A 10,783-nucleotide genomic window follows, 5' to 3' on the forward strand; every position below is an offset into this window, starting at 1 on the left:
ACCAGATTAGGGCCTGAAGCCATCCTGCGGTGTTGCGGCCAGCTCAAAAGAAAGCGAGTTGAAGAAAGGAACTCAGGGGCACTGTAATTCACAAACCTGCAGAGTTATAAATGACAGCTATCGTCCAAAAATAGACTGAAGTAAGGCTGCCAAGAGGACTTGAAAGTGGGGCAGAATTGCAGGAAACCGATTTCAGGAGGTAGACTGGAATTGCATTGAAAGCATAGGAAAAGAGGCAGAACGTCCACAATGATGCACTTGGCCAAAAAGGGCGTATGCGTTTTTTCCTGAATATATTCAGGAAAAAACGCATACGCCCTTTTTGGCCAACCAAGCAAGCTTGCAAAGGAAATCTGCACTACAATGAAGTCTCACTTCCCCCCGGCCAAAAGGGCCATCTGAAAAAAGTGTAAAATCCAGAAAGGCAACAGGCCATTGAGAACTGGGAGCCTTGTTATGCTGATGGGCGGGATGTAAATTGCCAACAGACACCTGGGCGAAGTGTATGGTGTTTCCTGAAACATCTAAAAAACAAAGCAACAGAGCCTAGGGCACTTCCACTTATGGTCCTATAGCTTAGGGAAATTAAAATCAAAAAGACACAGCCACCCCAAAGTTTGGAACGGCTCTGTTTACAAGAACCTCGTTTACAGTACAAGTTCAACATCGCAGAAAGTGAAAAATGGATAAAGAAGTTGTGGTATTCACTTACAAAGAAATATCACGCAGCAATGAAATCTGTGTCATCAGACCCTTAGCAGCACAATGAGTGGATTCAGGTATGATGATTCTAACTGAAATAAGTCACATAGAAAAAGAAACATCATAAGATATCAGTAATACACGGAATGGAAACTTGGCTACACAGGAACTGAATTACAGAACAGAACAGGGTCTCAAATTTAGAAAAACAACTTATGCTTGCTTAAGAGTAACGGTGCGTTGGGGTGCTGCATAAAACCAGAGATTGAAATGAGCACAGATAAAGTTCCTTAAGCCAAATATGGAATAGACAAGAGCTACTCCTTGCTCAACGAAATGGACTCAACACCGCATATTAAACACCTAACAATATTCCTGACTAGTAAGTATCTTAAAACCTATGGATTGCTATGTCTCTGAAAGAGAATCAAGCATGTGTACAGGGGCATAAACACAGCAGTGATAGGATTGGAGAGGTTCGGTGAGCAAATGAAGACCCTTTGAAGTCATATTGCATGGTACCCATTACACGGGTCTTAACTCTCCAAGTTTAAGGTATTCTTCCTTCAGCTAAAACATGCATGTGGAACCCAAGTATGATCAACCATGTGAACGGGAGACGTGTTCAAATATGTCTCAGTTTTCCTCCCCTGGTACTCGGGTGCAACATTCCAGATGCTTTACTAACACTCTCCCCACTTGGAGAGTCAGCGCCCTTAACCTCCTGTTTGGCCCAGTTTGCAATTTCTGCGGAAGATGAACAGGAATAGCGAGAACCAATCAGAGGCTAGCTGGAGGTGTCTGGACGGGCAAATTTAACTCTCATTTCCCACCAGGAAGAGGAATTAACCAAAGGCTCAGCGTGCCGTACCGGAACCAGATTAGGGCCTGAAGCCATCCTGCGGTGTTGCGGCCAGCTCAAAAGAAAGCGAGTTGAAGAAAGGAGCTCAGGGGCACTGTAATTCACAAACCTGCAGAGTCATAAATGACAGCTATCGTCCAAAAATAGACTGAAGTAAGGCTGCCAAGAGGACTTGAAAGCGGGGCAGAATTGCAGGAAACCGATTTCAGGAGGTAGACTGGAATTGCATTGAAAGCATAGGAAAAGAGGCAGAACGTCCACAATGATGCACTTGGCCAAAAAGGGCGTATGCGTTTTTTCCTGAATATATTCAGGAAAAAACGCATACGCCCTTTTTGGCCAACCAAGCAAGCTTGCAAAGGAAATCTGCACTACAATGAAGTCTCACTTCCCCCCGGTCAAAAGGGCCATCTGAAAAAAGTGTAAAATCCAGAAAGGCAGGACAGGCCATGGAGAACTGGGAGCCTTGTTATGCTGATGGGCGGGATGTAAATTGCCAACAACCACTCCGGAGAAGTGTATGGTGTTTCCTGAAACATCTAAAAAACAAAGCAACAGAGCCTAGGGCACTGCCACTTATGGTCCTATAGCTTAGGGAAATTAAAATCAAAAAGACACAGCCACCCCAAAGTTTGGGACGCCTCTGTTTACAAGAACCTCGTTTACAGTACAAGTTCAACATCGCAGAAAGTGAAAAATGGATAAAGAAGTTGTGGTATTTACTTACAAAACAATATCACTCAGCAATGAAATCTATGTCATCAGGCCCTTAGCATCACAATGAGTGGATTCAGGTATGATGATTCTAACTGAAATAAGTCACACAGAAAAAGAAACATCATAAGATATCAGTAATACACGGAATGTAAACTTGGCTACACAGGAACTGAATTACAGAACAGAACAGGGTCTCAAATTTAGAAAACCAACTTATGCTTGCTTAAGGGTAAAGGTGAGTTGGGGTGCTGCATAAAACCAGAGATTGAAATGAGCACAGATAAAGTTCCTTAAGTCAAATATGGAATAGACAAGAGCTACTCCTTGCTCAACGAAATGGACTCAACACCGCATATTAAACGCCTAAGAATGTACCTGACTAGTAAGTATCTTAAAACCTATGGATTGCTATGTCTCCAAAAGAGAATCAAGCATGTGTACAGGGGCATAAACGCAGCAGTGATAGGATTGGAGACGTTCGGTGAGCAAATGAAGACCCTTTGAAGTCATATTGCATGGTACCCATTACACGGGTCTCAACTCTCCAGGTTTAAGGTATTCTTCCTTCAGCTAAAACATGCATGTGGAACCCAAGTATGATCAACCATGTGAACGGGAGACCTGTTCAAATATGTCTCAGTTTTCCTCCCCTGGTACTCGGGTGCAACATTCCAGACGCTTTACTAACACTCTCCCCACTTGGAGAGTCAGCGCCTTTAACCTCCTGTTTGGCCCAGTTTGCAATTTCTGTGGAAGATGAACAGGAATAGCGAGAACCAATGAGAGGCTAGCTGGAGGTGTCTGGACGGGCAAATTTAACTCTCATTTCCCACCAGGAAGAGGAAATAACCAAAGGCTCAGCGTGCCGTACCGGAACCAGATTAGGGCCTGAAGCCATCCTGCGGTGTTGCGGCCAGCTCAAAAGAAAGCGAGTTGAAGAAAGGAGCTCAGGGGCACTGTAATTCACAAACCTGCAGAGTTATAAATGACAGCTATCGTCCAAAAATAGACTGAAGTAAGGCTGCCAAGAGGACTTGAAAGCGGGGCAGAATTGCAGGAAACCGATTTCAGGAGGTAGACTGGAATTGCATTGAAAGCATAGGAAAAGAGGCAGAACGTCCACAATGATGCACTTGGCCAAAAAGGGCGTATGCGTTTTTTCCTGAATATATTCAGGAAAAAACGCATACGCCCTTTTTGGCCAACCAAGCAAGCTTGCAAAGGAAATCTGCACTACAATGAAGTCTCACTTCCCCCCGGTCAAAAGGGCCATCTGAAAAAAGTGTAAAATCCAGAAAGGCAGGACAGGCCATGGAGAACTGGGAGCCTTGTTATGCTGATGGGCGGGATGTAAATTGCCAACAACCACTCGGGAGAAGTGTATGGTTTTTCCTGAAACATCTAAAAAACAAAGCAACAGAACCTAGGGCATTCCACTTATGGTCCTATAGCTTAGGGAAATTAAAATCAAAAAGACACAGCCACCCCAAAGTTTGGAACGGCTCTGTTTACAAGAACCTCGTTTACAGTACAAGTTCAACATCGCAGAAAGTGAAAAATGGATAAAGAAGTTGTGGTATTTACTTACAAAGCAATATCACTCAGCAATGAAATCTGTGTCATCACGCCCTTAGCAGCACAATGAGTGGATTCAGGTATGATGATTCTAACTGAAATAAGTCACACAGAAAAAGAAACATCATAAGATATCAGTAATACACGGAATGTAAACTTGACTACACAGGAAATGAATTACAGAACAGAACAGGGTCTCAAATTTAGAAAACCAACTTATGCTTGCTTAAGGGTAAAGGTGAGTTGGGGTGCTGCATAAAACCAGAGATTGAAATGAGCACAGATAAAGTTCCTTAAGTCAAATATGGAATAGACAAGAGCTACTCCTTGCTCAACGAAATGGACTCAACACCGCATATTAAACGCCTAAGAATGTACCTGACTAGTAAGTATCTTAAAACCTATGGATTGCTATGTCTCCGAAAGAGAATCAAGCATGTGTACAGGGGCATAAACGCAGCAGTGATAGGATTGGAGAGGTTCAGTGAGCAAATGAAGACCCTTTGAAGTCATATTGCATGGTACCCAATACACGGGTCTTAACTCTCCAGGTTTAAGGTATTCTTCCTTCAGCTAAAACATGCATGTGGAACCCAAGTATGATCAACCATGTGAACGGGAGATGTGTTCAAATATGTCTCAGTTTTCCTCCCCTGGTACTCGTGTGCAACATTCCAGACGCTTTACTAACACTCTCCCCACTTGGAGAGTCAGCGCCTTTAACCTCCTGTTTGGCCCAGTTTGCAATTTCTGCGGAAGATGAACAGGAATAGCAAAAACCAATGAGAGGCTAGCTGGAGGTGTCTGGATGGGCAAATTTAACTCTCATTTCCCACCAGGAAGAGGAATTAACCAAAGGCTCAGCATGCCGGGCCGGAACCAGATTAGGGCCTGAAGCCATCCTGCGGTGTTGCGGCCAGGTCACAAGAAAGCGAGTTGAAGAAAGGAGCTCAGGGGCACTGTAATTCACAAACCTGCAGAGTTATAAATGACAGCTATCGTCCAAAAATAGACTGAAGTAAGGCTGCCAAGAGGACTTGAAAGCGGGGCAGAATTGCAGGAAACCGATTTCAGGAGGTAGACTGGAATTGCATTGAAAGCATAGGAAAAGAGGCAGAACGTCCACAATGATGCACTTGGCCAAAAAGTGCGTATGCGTTTTTTCCTGAATATATTCAGGAAAAAACGCATACGCCCTTTTTGGCCAACCAAGCAAGCTTGCAAAGGAAATCTGCACTACAATGAAGTCTCACTTCCCCCCGGTCAAAAGGGCCATCTGAAAAAAGTGTAAAATCCAGAAAGGCAGGACAGGCCATGGAGAACTGGGAGCCTTGTTATGCTGATGGGCGGGATGTAAATTGCCAACAGACACTTGGGAGAAGTGTATGGTGTTTCCTGAAACATCTAAAAAACAAAGCAACAGAGCCTAGGGCACTGCCACTTATGGTCCTATAGCTTAGGGAAATTAAAATCAAAAAGACACAGCCACCCCAAAGTTTGGAACGGCTCTGTTTACAAGAACCTCGTTTACAGTACAAGTTCAACATCGCAGAAAGTGAAAAATGGATAAAGAAGTTGTGGTATTTACTTACAAAGCAATATCACTCAGCAATGAAATCTATGTCATCAGGCCCTTAGCATCACAATGAGTGGATTCAGGTATGATGATTCTAACTGAAATAAGTCACACAGAAAAAGAAACATCATAAGATATCAGTAATACACGGAATGTAAACTTGGCTACACAGGAACTGAATTACAGAACAGAACAGGGTCTCAAATTTAGAAAACCAACTTATGCTTGCTTAAGGGTAAAGGTGAGTTGGGGTGCTGCATAAAACCAGAGATTGAAATGAGCACAGATAAAGTTCCTTAAGTCAAATATGGAATAGACAAGAGCTACTCCTTGCTCAACGAAATGGACTCAACACCGCATATTAAACGCCTAAGAATGTACCTGCCTAGTAAGTATCGTAAAACCTATGGATTGCTATGTCTCCAAAAGAGAATCAAGCATGTGTACAGGGGCATAAACGCAGCAGTGATAGGATTGGAGAGGTTCGGTGAGCAAATGAAGACCCTTTGAAGTCATATTGCATGGTACCCATTACACGGGTCTCAACTCTCCAGGTTTAAGGTATTCTTCCTTCAGCTAAAACATGCATGTGGAACCCAAGTATGATCAACCATGTGAACGGGAGACGTGTTCAAATATGTCTCAGTTTTCCTCCCCTGGTACTCGGGTGCAACATTCCAGACGCTTTACTAACACTCTCCCCACTTGGAGAGTCAGTCCCTTTAACCTCCTGTTTGGCCCAGTTTGCAATTTCTGCGGAAGATGAACAGGAATAGCGAAAACCAATGAGAGGCTAGCTGGAGGTGTCTGGACAGGCAAATTTAACTCTCATTTCCCACCAGGAAGAGGAATTAACCAAAGGCTCAGCATGCCGGGCCGGAACCAGATTAGGGCCTGAAGCCATCCTGCGGTGTTGCGGCCAGCTCAAAAGAAAGCGAGTTGAAGAAAGGAACTCAGGGGCACTGTAATTCACAAACCTGCAGAGTTATAAATGACAGCTATCGTCCAAAAATAGACTGAAGTAAGGCTGCCAAGAGGACTTGAAAGTGGGGCAGAATTGCAGGAAACCGATTTCAGGAGGTAGACTGGAATTGCATTGAAAGCATAGGAAAAGAGGCAGAACGTCCACAATGATGCACTTGGCCAAAAAGGGCGTATGCGTTTTTTCCTGAATATATTCAGGAAAAAACGCATACGCCCTTTTTGGCCAACCAAGCAAGCTTGCAAAGGAAATCTGCACTACAATGAAGTCTCACTTCCCCCCGGTCAAAAGGGCCATCTGAAAAAAGTGTAAAATCCAGAAAGGCAGGACAGGCCATGGAGAACTGGGAGCCTTGTTATGCTGATGGGCGGGATGTAAATTGCCAACAGACACTCGGGAGAAGTGTATGGTGTTTCCTGAAACATCTAAAAAACAAAGCAACAGAGCCTAGGGCACTGCCACTTATGGTCCTATAGCTTAGGGAAATTAAAATCAAAAAGACACAGCCACCCCAAAGTTTGGGACGCCTCTGTTTACAAGAACCTCGTTTACAGTACAAGTTCAACATCGCAGAAAGTGAAAAATGGATAAAGAAGTTGTGGTATTTACTTACAAAGCAATATCACTCAGCAATGAAATCTATGTCATCAGGCCCTTAGCATCACAATGAGTGGATTCAGGTATGATGATTCTAACTGAAATAAGTCACACAGAAAAAGAAACATCATAAGATATCAGTAATACACGGAATGTAAACTTGGCTACACAGGAACTGAATTACAGAACAGAACAGGGTCTCAAATTTAGAAAACCAACTTATGCTTGCTTAAGGGTAAAGATGAGTTGGGGTGCTGCATAAAACCAGAGATTGAAATGAGCACAGATAAAGTTCCTTAAGTCAAATATGGAATAGACAAGAGCTACTCCTTGCTCAACGAAATGGACTCAACACCGCATATTAAACGCCTAAGAATGTACCTGACTAGTAAGTATCGTAAAACCTATGGATTGCTATGTCTCCAAAAGAGAATCAAGCATGTGTACTGGGGCATAAACGCAGCAGTGATAGGATTGGAGAGGTTCAGTGAGCAAATGAAGACCCTTTGAAGTCATATTGCATGGTACCCATTACACGGGTCTCAACTCTCCAGGTTTAAGGTATTCTTCCTTCAGCTAAAACATGCATGTGGAACCCAAGTATGATCAACCATGTGAACGGGAGACGTGTTCAAATATGTCTCAGTTTTCCTCCCCTGGTACTCGGGTGCGACATTCCAGACGCTTTACTAACACTCTCCCCACTTGGAGAGTCAGCGCCTTTAACCTCCTGTTTGGCCCAGTTTGCAATTTCTGCGGAAGATGAACAGGAATAGCGAGAACCAATGAGAGGCTAGCTGGAGGTGTCTGGACGGGCAAATTTAACTCTCATTTCCCACCAGGAAGAGGAAATAACCAAAGGCTCAGCGTGCCGTACCGGAACCAGATTAGGGCCTGAAGCCATCCTGCGGTGTTGCGGCCAGCTCAAAAGAAAGCGAGTTGAAGAAAGGAGCTCAGGGGCACTGTAATTCACAAACCTGCAGAGTTATAAATGACAGCTATCGTCCAAAAATAGACTGAAGTAAGGCTGCCAAGAGGACTTGAAAGCGGGGCAGAATTGCAGGAAACCGATTTCAGGAGGTAGACTGGAATTGCATTGAAAGCATAGGAAAAGAGGCAGAACGTCCACAATGATGCACTTGGCCAAAAAGGGCGTATGCGTTTTTTCCTGAATATATTCAGGAAAAAACGCATACGCCCTTTTTGGCCAAACAAGCAAGCTTGCAAAGGAAATCTGCACTACAATGAAGTCTCACTTCCCCCCGGTCAAAAGGGCCATCTGAAAAAAGTGTAAAATCCAGAAAGGCAGGACAGGCCATGGAGAACTGGGAGCCTTGTTATGCTGATGGGCGGGATGTAAATTGCCAACAACCACTCGGGAGAAGTGTATGGTGTTTCCTGAAACATCTAAAAAACAAAGCAACAGAACCTAGGGCACTTCCACTTATGGTCCTATAGCTTAGGGAAATTAAAATCAAAAAGACACAGCCACCCCAAAGTTTGGAACGGCTCTGTTTACAAGAACCTCGTTTACAGTACAAGTTCAACATCGCAGAAAGTGAAAAATGGATAAAGAAGTTGTGGTATTTACTTACAAAGCAATATCACTCAGCAATGAAATCTGTGTCATCAGGCCCTTAGCAGCACAATGAGTGGATTCAGGTATGATGATTCTAACTGAAATAAGTCACACAGAAAAAGAAACATCATAAGATATCAGTAATACACGGAATGTAAACTTGGCTACACAGGAACTGAATTACAGAACAGAACAGGGTCTCAAATTTAGAAAACCAACTTATTCTTGCTTAAGGGTAAAGGTGAGTTGGGGTGCTGCATAAAACCAGAGATTGAAATGAGCACAGATAAAGTTCCTTAGGCCAAATATGGAATAGACAAGAGCTACTCCTTGCTCAACGAAATGGACTCAACACCCCATATTAAACGCCTAAGAATGTACCTGACTAGTAAGTATCTTAAAACCTATGGATTGCTATGTCTCCGAAAGAGAATCAAGCATGTGTACAGGGGCATAAACGCAGCAGTGATAGGATTGGAGAGGTTCGGTGAGCAAATGAAGACCCTTTGAAGTCATATTGCATGGTACCCATTCCACGGGTTTCAACTACCCAGGTTTAAGGTATTCTTCCTTCAGCTAAAACATGCATGTGGAACCTAGAGTATGATCAACCATGTGATCGGGAGACGTGTTCAAATATTTCTCAGTTTTCCTCCCCTGGTACTCGGGTGCAGCATTCCAGACGCTTTACTAACACTCTCCCCACTTGGAGAGTCAGTCCCTTTAACCTCCTGTTTGGCCCAGTTTGCAATTTCTGCGGAAGATGAACAGGAATAGCGAGAACCAATGAGAGGCTAGCTGGAGGTGTCTGGACGGGCAAATTTAACTCTCATTTCCCACCAGGAAGAGGAATTAATCAAAGGCTCAGCATGCCGGGCCGTAACCAGATTAGGGCCTGAAGCCATCCTGTGGTGTTGCGGCCAGGTCACAAGAAAGCGAGTTGAAGAAAGGAGCTCAGGGGCACTGTAATTCACAAACCTGCAGAGTTATAAATGACAGCTATCGTCCAAAAATAGACTGAAGTAAGGCTGCCAAGAGGACTTGAAAGCGGGGCAGAATTGCACGAAACCGATTTCAGGAGGTAGACTGGAATTGCATTGAAAGCATAGGAAAAGAGGCAGAACGTCCACAATGATGCACTTGGCTAAAAAGGGCGTATGCGTTTTTTCCTGAATATATTCAGGAAAAAAAGGATACGCCCTTTTTGGCCAACCAAGCAAGCTTGCAAAGGAAATCTGCACTATAATGAAGTCTCACTTCCCCCCGATCAAAAGGGCCATCTGAAAAAAGTGTAAAATCCAGAAAGGCAACAGGCCATTGAGAACTGGGAGCCTTGTTATGCTGATGGGCGGGATGTAAATTGCCAACAGACACTTGGGAGAAGTGTATGGTGTTTCCTGAAACATCAAAAAACAAAGCAACAGAGCCTAGGGCACTTCCACTTATGGTCCTATAGCTTAGGGAAATTAAAATCAAAAAGACACAGCCACCCCAAAGTTTGGAACGGCTCTGTTTACAAGAACCTCGTTTACAGTACAAGTTCAACATCGCAGAAAGTGAAAAATGGATAAAGAAGTTGTGGTATTTACTTACAAAGCAATATCACTCAGCAATGAAATCTGTGTCATCAGGCCCTTAGCAGCACAATGAGTGGATTCAGGTATGATGATTCTAACTGAAGTAAGTCACACAGAAAAAGAAACATCATAAGATATCAGTAATACACGGAATGTAAACTTGGCTACACAGGAACTGAATTACAGAACAGAACAGGGTCTCAAATTTAGAAAACCAACTTATTCTTGCTTAAAGGTAAAGGTGAGTAGGGGTGCTGCATAAAACCAGAGATTGAAATGAGCACAGATAAAGTTCCTTAAGCCAAATATGGAATAGACAAGAGCTACTCCTTGCTCAACGATATGGACTCAACACCCCATATTAAACGCCTAAGAATGTACCTGACTAGTAAGTATCTTAAAACCTATGGATTGCTATGTCTCCGAAAGAGAATCAAGCATGTGTACAGGGGCATAAACGCAGCAGTGATAGGATTGGAGAGGTTCGGTGAGCAAATGAAGACCCTTTGAAGTCATATTGCATGGTACCCATTACACGGGTCTTAACTTTCCAGGTTTAAGATATTCTTCCTTCAGCTAAAACATGCATGTGGAACCCAAGTATGATCAACCATGT

The sequence above is a fragment of the Delphinus delphis genome, unplaced genomic scaffold, assembly GCF_949987515.2.
Source record: "Delphinus delphis unplaced genomic scaffold, mDelDel1.2 scaffold_30, whole genome shotgun sequence".
Classification (NCBI taxonomy): Eukaryota; Metazoa; Chordata; class Mammalia; order Artiodactyla; family Delphinidae; genus Delphinus; species Delphinus delphis.